Genomic DNA, 12734 nt, shown 5'->3' on the forward strand with positions numbered 1-12734 from the left:
CCCTTACGCTGGAGCCATTGGAGATTCCTTTGTTTTCCAGGATGATAATGCCCGACCGCATAGAGCTCGTCTGGTGGAGAACATGCTTGAAGCTGAAACAATACAGCGTATGCAATGGCCAGCGTGCTCTCCTGACCTGAATCCAATCGAGCATGTTTGGGACATGCTCGGACGACGCATTGCTGCGCGACCAAGGCCGCCTGTTACTGTCCGAGACTTGCAGATTGCACTTCTTGAGGAGTGGAACAGTATTGCCCAAAGTCTGATCGATAACCTCATCGCATCCATGGCAAACAGGTGTGCAGCAGTCTTAGCTGTTTGAGGAGACCACACGCCCTATTAAAACTCATGCATCATGTCTAAACAGTACTTTTTTTTATCGTTTACATGTAACCAAATTGTTTCCCTAAATCATCTTTTCATGTTTTTTCCATATTTTCACAGAATTAAAGCTTAATTCCAAATTTTTTACGTCTTTTTTCTGTATTGCGCATTGATACGCGTGTACTATCCATTGTATGCCAATACGTGGCTGTCTCGCAAGGTTTTCTTCACTTTTTTGCTTGCTCCCCTAATTGTTTTGAGCAGTGTATTTATTGTAATACTTATACAAATACAAATACAAATACAACGCCACAACAGGCAAATTGCCCAACGAGGTGGCTGACTTAAGAACATCATGGATCCCCGAGCCCCTACCTACTACTGCTACACCACACATGCACCCCCACCCCCCACCCCGCGGAACCCCCCAACGAATCGGTACATGCGGGAATGTGCGTGTACGTGTAGTGAAACCTGACGTGAAGTTTGTTTCTGTGTGATGCTTGTTATGTGTAGTGCTGCCATCTGTCCCCAGTTTTACTAACTATGAGTGAAGTGTTATGGTTGAATGATTTACCGTTGTAGGACTGTTGCTCTCTGTGGCGAGACTTTTTAACGGGGAGATCAGCTCGCATTTGCGCCTTGAAGTTGGGAACCACAGAAAACCAACTTCAGCCGACCACCACTGTGGGGTTCGAACCCGGATCCTCGCATCACGAGTCCGGTACTATAACCACTCGACCACCACAGCGGCAACAAATTTTATAAATCACCTTCAAAATCTCACCTTCAAAAAATTTAAATTTTTCTCCCCCATTAGTATCTTGGGTAGTTTACACAGTAGATTTACTTTCCCAAACTTTGTTCTGTCCCCATATATATTTTGTTCTGCACGTATATTTCTAATTTATCAGCAGGTGACAGGAACAATTTTCTTGAGATTCTTGCTAATTTCCTTTGTCCAGTGCATTCGATCGGACAGGTACACAATGCATCTATTTTTTTCACCTCCCACATTAAAATCGTTCACATGTCAAACACATGTTTTTTCTCTTCTATTGATACTCCCTGTTACTTAATGATGTTCACCACTTGGCAGCTGTATAAATGACCTTAATTAGGTGTTCATATTTTTTGAATGTGTCCCTCAAGCACATTGTGTTCGAACTTTATTAGAAGCAAAATAATCTAGTTAATTAGTCACAAAAGAAATGAACTGCAAAATTTATGGTTTCATTAATTTGTATTTTGTGAAGAGTCCAGTCAGGGTTCGTGCTGCCGATCGGCATTGTGCCAAATCGCGATAAAATATTTCATTTGGCGAATAAATAAAAGATAGAGTTCGCCAAATCAAGAGCGGCCATTCTGCCTCAATGCTTGAATCAGCCATTTGACAGTCGTTTAGGTATTTACATTTTATGACGCATGAAACTGGCTTGAGTTCTCTCATTTGGCTACAACTTTTTCCATGTCAGGAGGAACCCAGAGTCTGGTAAACAGACCTAAATTTCAGCTGGACTGACCCCTGTACATGAAAGAAAACCAGCCAAAGCCTGGTGTTACAAAAACAACTAAATTGCTTCATTTCCAGGACTTGAGGAAAAAATTCAGTAAAAATGACAAAAGAGGAAAATCATATCAGGAACTACAAATAAAAACAGAAGCAATGTTGTCACAGCAAGTGTAAAACTCCATGGCAAAGTGAGAAATAAAATACTAATCTGTTCTTACAAATGTTTCAAAACACCATACACCAAAACAATATTACACCATCACACTTCTTTGATAATATTTTTTAAATGATTCTTGAGTGTTCGATAATCATTCAAGAATTCAATAAATAGTTAATTCAGTCAGGGCTGCAGCCATAAACTCAGCCAGTCCGACAACATCCATTTTGGCACACCTGGTCCATCACACCGTATTTGTTTCATCTTCCCCCCAGGTCCGTAATTAGAATTTTTTCAGGAGTTGCACTATAATGATCAATTAGCAAACAAAATGTTTTTTGCATTAAGTTGTGGGATTTTTTTTTTCTTTTTAATTTTTTTAACCTAAAAAATTGTCTCCCTTTACAACCCTCCAAAAATTATGACTTTTTCCAGAAAAATGGCTGATATCATAAAACCCTTGAGATTTAATTTCTAAATCACTGCAAATTTTTCATCTCTATATACTGTAGCCTTCCAGAAATCGATGTAGTTTCATTACATACGGTGTTCTGAACGAATAAAACAACTTTTACTTGATATTTACTTAATATATTGTACTATCTCAGCATTAATCCCGAGATTATGTTTGAATATCAGAAATGTGCAAATTTCCATAGAAAATCACGCAAATCGTGGTAGCGTAAGTTGGGATATTACTGTATCATTGTAGAAATTACTATTGCATTATAATGTGTAATATTTTCATGAGGTAGTAAATATGGGGGTAGGGGGGGGATGTTGCAGCTTGTTATAAAAAATATAATAATAGTAATGTATTCTCTCTCACGAAGGAAGTTCAGAGACGGCCCCGGTTGCCCCAGCCTAGTTGCCCACCTGCACGATAAGTTATCTTAGTGTAAACCGCACCTTTTTGATTTGTCATTAATTTCATATTTATTCTTTGGTAGTGCAGTCTCTTTTTGTGTGACGTAAGTTTGTACACGATAGGGTAATGGAGTTCAAAGAAATCCTTGAACAAAAGAAGTTTCTAAAAAACCATATTTCCGTAATTTTTCACGATTTCCACCGTAGTTTCATATTTTGTGGTGTAAATCCATAGAAACTACGTAAATTCCATAGTAGTTGGCAAGTATACTTATAAGTAGGGCCAAGGTTTTCATGACCTAAAAACTGATAGAAAACGCTCTATAAAAAATTAATATGCCCCGAAAGACCGAAAATTTGCCTTTGAAGTAAAAAATGATACAAAAAATTTACTTTTCTATTTACAGTAACAATAATTTTAGCAAAATGATATGAGAATGAGGAATATTGAGATGCAATTAATTAATATTACACAACACTCTACGTTTTATGTACAGTGCTGAAAGAAAATTGCGGGTTCCAAGAATAATCCGAATAACTAGAATCCTTTGAAATTGGGGAAGGTTTTGTACAGCCGTATTTGTACGTGACTACCCGTGTATGCAGAGAGAAAAAAAGAAAATGTCAGATAGGTGTGTACCTCTGTAGTAGACAAACCGTTTCACAGAAACCATTGAACACATTGTAAAAAACACCCCCTACAAGTACATACTGAATCTTTCTATTCACTGATTTATCCATAAGTCTATACAATATGTATTGAAAGTAAATGGAATTATCTTATCAGTTATCACCATTATTTCTCCTCCATCATGGAATCACTGATATCTCCCCTGCATTATGAAATCACTGATTTCTCTCCTCCGTAATGGAATCACCACTATCTCCACTCCATTATGGGATAACAATTATTTCTATTCCATTATGGAATCACCGATATCTCCCCTCCGTTATGGAATCACCATTATTTCTCCTCCATCATGGAATCACTGATATCTTCCCTGCATTATGAAATCACTGATTTCACTCCTCCGTTATGGAATCACCGCTATCTCCACTCCATTATGGGATAACCATTATTTCTATTCCATTATAGAATCGATGATATCTTTCCTCTGTTATGGAATCATGGATATCCCCCCTCCATTATGGAATCACCGATGTCTCCCCTCCATTATGGAATCGCCATTATTTCTCCTCCATTACGGAATCACCATTATTTCACCTCCATTATGGAGTCACCGATATCTCTCCTCCATTATGGAACCACCGATGTCTCACCTCCACTATGGAATCACCATTATTTCTCCTCCATTATGGAATCACCAATATTTCTCCTCCATTATGGAATCACCGATATCTCTCCTCCATTACGGAGTCAACGATACCTCCCCGGCATTATGGAATCAGCGATATCTCCTCTCCATTATGGAATCAATGATATCTTTCCGCCGTTATGGAATCATGGATATCCCCCCTCCATTATGGAACCACCGATGTCTCCCCTCCACTATGGAATCACCATTATTTCTCCTCCATTATGGAATCACCGATATCTCTCCCCCATTATGGAATCACCGATATCTCTCCTCCATTAAGGAATCACCGATACCTCCGATCCATTGTGGAATCACCGATATCTCTCCTCCATTATGGAGTCAACGATACCTCCCCGGCATTATGGAATCACAGATATCTCCTCTCCATTATGGAATCAATGATATCTTTCCTCCGTTATGGAATCATGGATATCCCCCCTCCATTACGGAATCACCGATGTCTCCCCTCCATTATGGAGACACCGATATCTCTCCTCCATTATGGAATCACCCATATCTCCCCAGCATTATGGAATCACCGATATCTCACCTCCGTTACGGAATCACTGATATCTTCCCTCCATTATGGAATCACCGATAACTACGCTTCATTATAGAGTGACCAATATTTCTCCTTCATTATGGAATCACCATTATTTCTCCTCCATTATGGAATCATGGATATCCCCCCTCCATTATGGAATCACCGATGTCTCCCCTCCATTATGGAACCACCGATGTCTCCCCTCCACTATGGAATTACCATTATTTCTCCTCCATTATGGAATCACCAATATTTCTCCTCCATTGTGGAATCACCGATATCTCTCCTCCATTATGGAAAGACCGATATCTCTCCTCCATTAAGGAATCACCGATACCTCCGCTCCATTGTGGAATCACCGATATCTCTCCTCCATTATGGAGTCAGCGATACCTCCCCGGCATTATGGAATCACCGATGTCTCCCCTCCATTATGGAGTAACCGATATCTCTCCTCCATTATCGAATCACCCATATCTCCCCGGCATTATGGAATCACCGATATCTCACCTCCGTTACGGAATCACTGATATCTTCCCTCCATTGTGGAGTCACCGATAACTACGCTTCATTATAGAGTGACCAATATTTCTCCTTCATTATGGAATCACCATTATTTCTCCTCCATTATGGAATCACCGATACCTGCCCTCCATTATGGAATCAACGATATCTCCCGTCCATTATGGAATCACCGATAACTCCACTTCATTATAGAGTGACCAATATTTCTCCTCCATTACGGAATCACCGATAACTCCGCTCCATTGTGGAGTGAGCAATGTTTCTCCTCCATTATGGAATCACCGATATCTCCCCTCCATTATGGAATCACCGATATCTCCCCTCCATTATGGAATCACCGATATCTCCCCTTCATTATGGAATAACCGATACCTGCCCTCTATTATGGAATCGCCATTATTTCTCCTCCATTACCGAATCACCATTATTTCACCTCCATTATGGAGTCACGGATATCTCCCCTCCATTATGGAATCACCCATATCTCCCCGGCATTATGGAATCACCTATATCTCCCCGGCATTATAGAACCACAGATGTCTCCCCTCCACTATGGGATCACCCTTATTTCTCCTCCATTATGGAATCACCATTATTTCACCTCCATTATGGAGTCACCGATATCTCCCCTCCATTAAGGAAATACGATATATCCCCTCCATTATGGAATCACCGTTATCTCCCCGGCACTAAGGAATCACCATTATTTTTCCTCCATTAAGGAATCACCGATATCTCTCCTCCATTATGGAATCACCGACATCTCTCCTCCATTATGGAATAGCCGATACCTCTGCTCCATTGTGGAATCACCAATATTTCTCCTCCATTATGGAATCACCATTATTGCGCCTCCATCATGGAATCACCGATATCTTTCCTCCACTATGGAGTCAACGATACCTCCCCAGGTATCGGTAATTCCATAACGGAGGGGAGATATCGGTGATTCCATAATGGAGGAAAAATAAAGGTGATTCCATAATGCCGGGGAGATATAGGTGATTCCGTAATGGAGGGCAGGTATCGGTGATTCCATAATGGAGGAGAGATATCGGTAATTCCATATAGGATGAGAAACAATGGTGATTCCATAATCGAGGAGAGATATCGGTAATTCCATATGGGACGAGAAATAATGGTGATTCCATAATGGAGGAGAAACAATAGTGGTGCCATAATGGAGAGAAGTAATGGTGATTCTATAATGGAGAAGAGATATCGGTGGTTCCATAACGGAGGGGAGATATCGGTGATTCCAAAACGGAGAAGAGATATCGGTGATTCCATAATGGAAGAGAAATGTTTGTGATTCCATAATGGAGCGGAGGTATCGGTAATTCCATAGCGGAGGGGACATATCGGTGATTCCACAATGGAGGAAAAATAATGGTGATTTCATCGGTGATTTCATCGGTGACATCGGTGATTCCATAATGGAGGGCAGGTATCGGTGATTCCATAATGGAGGAGAGATATGGGTAATTCCATAATGGACGAAAAATTATAGTGATTCCATAATGGAGGAGAAGATAACGGTGATTCCGTAATGGAGGGGAGATGTCGGTGATTTCTTAATGCCGGGGAGATATCGGTGATTCCATAATGGAGGCGAGATATCGGTGATTCCATAATGGAGGAAAAATAATGGTGATTCCATAATGGAGGAGAAGTAATAGTAATTCCATAATGAAGAAGAGATATCGGTGATTCCATAACGGAGGGGGGGATATCGATGATTCCATAATAGAGGGGAGATATCGGTGATTCCAAAACGGAGAGAAGATATCGGTGATCCAATAATGGAAGAGAAATATTTGTGATTCCATAATGGAGCGGAGGTATCGGTAATTCCATAACGGAGGGGACATATCGGTGATTCCATAATGGAGGGGAGATATAGGTGATTTCATAATGGAGGGGAGATATCGGTGATTCCATAATGAAGGAGAGATATCATTAATTCGATAATGGACGAAAAATAATGGTGATTCAATAATGGAGAAGAGATATCTTTGATTCCATAACGGAGGGGAGATATCGATGATTTCATAACGGAGGCGAGATATCGGTGATTCCATAATGGAGGAGAGATATCGGTGATTCCATAATGGAGCGGAGGTACCTGTGATTCCAAAACGGAGCAGAGATATCAGTGATTCCATAATGGAGGAGAAATATTTGTGATTCCATAATGGAGGAGAAATATTTGTGATTCCATAATGGAGGAGAAATATTTGTGATTCCATAATGGAGGAGAAATATTTGTGATTCCATAATGGAGCGGAGGAATCGGTAATCCCATAACGGAGGGGAGATATCGGTGATTCCATAATGGAGGAAATATATTTGTGATTCCATAATGGAGGGCAGGTATCGGTGATTCCATAATGGAGGAGAGATATCGGTAATTCCATAATGGACGAGAAATAATGGTGATTCCATAATGGAGGGGATATATCGATGATTCCATAATGGAGGTGATATATCGGTGATTCGAAAACGGAGCAGAGATATCGGTGATTCCTTAATAGAGGAGAAATATTTGTCATTCCATAATGGAGCGGAGGTATCGGTGATTCCATAATTGAGGTGAGATGTCATTGATTCCTTAATGGAGGAGGGATATCGGTGATTCGATAATGGAGGAGAAATAATGGTGATTCCATAATGAAGGAGAAATAATGGTGATTCCAAAACGGAGGAGAGATATCGGTGACTCCATAATGGAGCGGAGGTATCGTTGATTCCATAATGGAGGAGAGATATCGGTGATTCCATAACGGAGGGGAGATATCGGTGATTCCATAATGGAGGCGAGATATCGGTGATTCCATAATGGAGGGAAAATAATGGTGATTCCATAATGGAGGGGAAATGTTGGTGATTCCATAATGGAGGAGAAGTAATGGTGATTCCATAATGAAGAAGAAATATCGGTGATTCCATAACGGAGGAGAGATATCGATGATTCCATAATAGAGGGGAGACATTGGTGATTCCAAAACGGAGGGGTGATATCGGTAATTCCATAATGGAGGGGAGATATAGGTGATTCCATAATGGAGCGGAGGTACCTGTGATTCCAAAACGGAGCAGAGATATCAGTGATTCCACAATGGAGGAGAAATATTTGTGATTCCTTAATGGAGGAGAAATATTTGTCATTCCATAATGGAGCGGAGGAATCGTTAATCCCATAACGGAGGGGAGATATCGGTGATTCCATAATGGAGGAAAAATAAAGGTTATTCCATAATTCCGGTGAGATTCCTCCATTATGGAATCACCATTATTTCTCCTCCATTAAGGAATCACCATTATTTCTCGTCCATTATGGAATTACCGATATCTCTCCTCCATTATGGAATCACCGATATCTATCTGGCATTATGGAATCACCATTATATCTCCTTCATTATGGAATCACCATTATTTCTCCTCCATTATGGAATCACCATGTTTTCTCCTTCATTATGGAATCACCATGTTTTCTCCTTCATTATGGAATCAACATTATTTCTCCTCCATTATGGAATCACCGATATCCCTCCTCCATTATGGAATCAATTATATCTCCCCTCAATTATGGAATCACCGATACCTCTGCTCCATTATGGAATCACCAATATCTCTGCTACGTTTTGGAATCACCGATACCTCTGCTCCATTATGGAATCACCAATATCTCTGCTACGTTTTGGAATCACCGATATATCCCCTCCATTATGGAATTATCGACATCTCCTCTCCGTTATGGAATCACCGATATCTCTTCTCCATTATGGAATCACCATTACTTCTCGTCCATTATGGAATTACCGATATCTCTCCTCCATTATGGAATCACCGATACCTGCCCTCCATTATGGAATCACCGATATCTCTTCTCCATTATGGAATCACCATACTTCTCCTCCATTATGGAATCACCGATATTTCTCCTCCATTATAGAATCACCGATATCTCTCCTCCATTATGGAATCACCGATATTTCTCCTCCGTCTTGGAATCACCGGTACCTCCGCTCCATTATGGAATCACCTATATCTCCCCTCGATTATGGAATCACCGATATCTCTCCTCCGTTTTGGAATCACCGGTAACTCCGCTCCATTATAGAATCACCGATATCTCTCCTCCGTTTTGGAATCACCAATATCTCCCTTCTATTATGGAATCACCGATATCTCCCCTCCGTTATGGAATCATCGATATCTCTCCTCCGTTATGGAATCACCGATATCTCCCCTCTATTATGGAATCACCGATAACTCCGCTTCATTATAGAGTGACCAATATTTCTCCTCCATTATGGAATCACCAATAACTCTGCTCCATTATGGAGTGACCGATATCTCTCTTCCGTTTTGGAATCACCATTATTTCTCCTCCATTTTGGAATCACCATTATTTCTCGTCCATTGTGGAATTACCGATATCTCTCCTCCATTATGGAATCACCGATATCTCTCTGGCATTATGGAATTACCATTATTTCTCCTTCATTATAGAATCAACACTATTTCTCCTCCATTACGGAATCACCATTATTTCTCCTTCAATATGGAATCACCATTATTTCTCCTGCATTATGGAATCACCGATATCCCTCCTCCATTATGGAATCAAGGATATCTCCCCTGCATTATGGAATTATCGATATCTCCTCTCCGTTTCGGAATCACCGATATCTCTTCTCCATTATGGAATCACCATTATTTCTCGTCCATTATGGAATTACCGATATCTCTCCTCCATTATGGAATCACCGATTCCTGCCCTCCATTATGGAATCACCGATATCTTCCCTCCGGTATGGAATCACCAATATCATTGATTCATAATGGAGGATGGATTCATATTCATTCATATATATCATTCATATGGATTCATAACCTCCTTCTATCGGTGAATCACCACTATTTCTCTTTCATTATGGAATCGCCATTATCTCTCCTTCATTATGGAATCACCATTATTTCTCCTCCATTATGGAATCACCAATATTTCTCCTCCATTATGGAATGACCGATATCTCTCCTCCATTACGGAGTCAACGATACCTCCCCGGTATTATGGAATCAGCGATATCTCCTCTCCATTATGGAACCACCGATGTCTCCCCTCCACTATGGAATTACCATTATTTCTCCTCCATTATGGAATCACCAATATTTCTCCTGCATTATGGAATCACCGATATCTCTCCTCCATTATGGAATCACCGATATCTTTCCTCCATTAAGGAATCACCGATACCTCCGCTCCATTGTGGAATCACCGATATCTCTCCTCCATTATGGAGTCAGCGATACCTCCTCGGCATTATGGAATCACCGATGTCTCCCTCCATTATGGAGTAACCGATATCTCTCCTCCATTATGGAATCACCCATATCTCCCCGGCATTATGGAATCACCGATATCTCACCTCCGTTACGGAATCACTGATATCTTCCCTCCATTGTGGAATCACCGATAACTACGCTTCATTATAGAGTGACCAATATTTCTCCTTCATTATGGAATCACCATTATTTCTCCTCCATTATGGAATCACCGATACCTGCCCTCCATTATGGAATCACCGATATCTCCCCTCCATTATGGAATCACCGATAACTCCACTTAATTATAGAGTGACCAATATTTCTCCTCCATTACGGAATCACCGATAACTCCGCTCCATTGTGGAGTGAGCAATGTTTCTCCTCCATTATGGAATCACCGATATCATCCCTCCATTATGGAATCACCGATATCTCCCCTCCATTATGGAATCACCGATATCTCCCCTCCATTATGGAATCACCGATACCTGCCCTCCATTATGGAATCGCCATTATTTCTCCTCCATTATCGAATCACCATTATTTCACCTCCATTATGGAGTCACCGATATCTCCCCTCCATTATGGAATCACCCATATCTCCCCGGCATTATGGAATCACCTATATCTCCCCGGCATTATGGAACCACAGATGTCTCCCCTCCACTATGGGATCACCCTTATTTCTCCTCCATTTTGGAATCACCATTATTTCACCTCCATTATGGAGTCACCGATATCTCCCCTCCATTAAGGAAATACGATATATCCCCTCCATTATGGAATCACCGTTATCTCTCCTCCATTATGGAATCACCGACATCTCTCCTCCATTATGGAATAGCCGATACCTCTGCTCCATTGTGGAATCACCAATATTTTTCCTCCATTATGGAATCACCATTATTGCGCCTCCATCATGGAATCACCGATATCTTTCCTCCACTATGGAGTGAACGATACCTCCCCAGGTATCGGTAATTCCATAACGGAGGGGAGATATCGGTGATTCTATAATGGAGGAAATATAAAGGTGATTCCATAATGCCGGGGAGATATAGGTGATTCCGTAATGGAGGGCAGGTATCGGTGATTCCATAATGGAGGAGAGATATCGGTAATTCCATATAGGATGAGAAACAATGGTGGTGCCATAATGGAGAGAAGTAATGGTGATTCTATAATGGAGAAGAGATATCGGTGGTTCCATAACGGAGGGGAGATATCGGTGATTCCAAAACGGAGAAGAGATATCGGTGATTCCATAATGGAAGAGAAATGTTTGTGATTCCATAATGGAGCGGAGGTATCGGTAATTCCATAGCGGAGGGGACATATCGGTGATTCCACAATGGAGGAAAAATAATGGTGATTTCATAATGCCGGGGAGACATCGGTGATTCCATAATAGAGGGCAGGTATCGGTGATTCCATAATGAAGGAGAGATATGGGTAATTCCATAATGGACGAAAAATAATAGTGATTCCATAATGGAGGAGAAGATAACGGTGATTCCGTAATGGAGGCGAGATATCGGTGATTCCATAATGGAGGAAAAATAATGGTGATTCCATAATGGAGGAAAAATAATGGTGATTCCTAATGGAGGAGAAATAATGATGATTCCATAATGGAGGAGAAGTAATGGTAATACCATAATGAAGAAGAGATATCGGTGATTCCATAACGGAGGGGGGATATCGATGATTCCATAATAGAGGGGAGATATCGGTGATTCCGAAACGGAGGAGAGATATCGGTGATCCAATAATGGAAGAGAAATATTTGTGATTCCGTAATGGAGCGGAGGTATCGGTAATTCCATAACGGAGGGGAGATATCGGTGATTCCATAATGGATTAAAAAGAATGGTGATTCCACAATGCCGGGGAGATATCGGTGATTCTATAATGGAGGGCAGGTATCGGTGATTCCATAATGGAGCGGAGTTACCGGTGATTCCAAAACGGAGGAGAGATATCGGTGATTCCATAATGGAGGGGAGATATAGGTGATTTCATAATGGAGGGGAGATACAGGTGATTCCATAATGGAGAAGAAATATTGGTCACTCTATAATGAAGCGGAGTTATCGGTGATTCCATAATCCAGGGGAGATATCTGTGATTCCATAACTGAGGGGAGATATC

Source organism: Pholcus phalangioides, unplaced genomic scaffold (assembly GCF_987345545.1).
Source record: "Pholcus phalangioides strain wild (caught in Gottingen) unplaced genomic scaffold, Ppha-v1.0 ptg000015l_1, whole genome shotgun sequence".
Lineage (NCBI taxonomy): Eukaryota > Metazoa > Arthropoda > Arachnida > Araneae > Pholcidae > Pholcus > Pholcus phalangioides.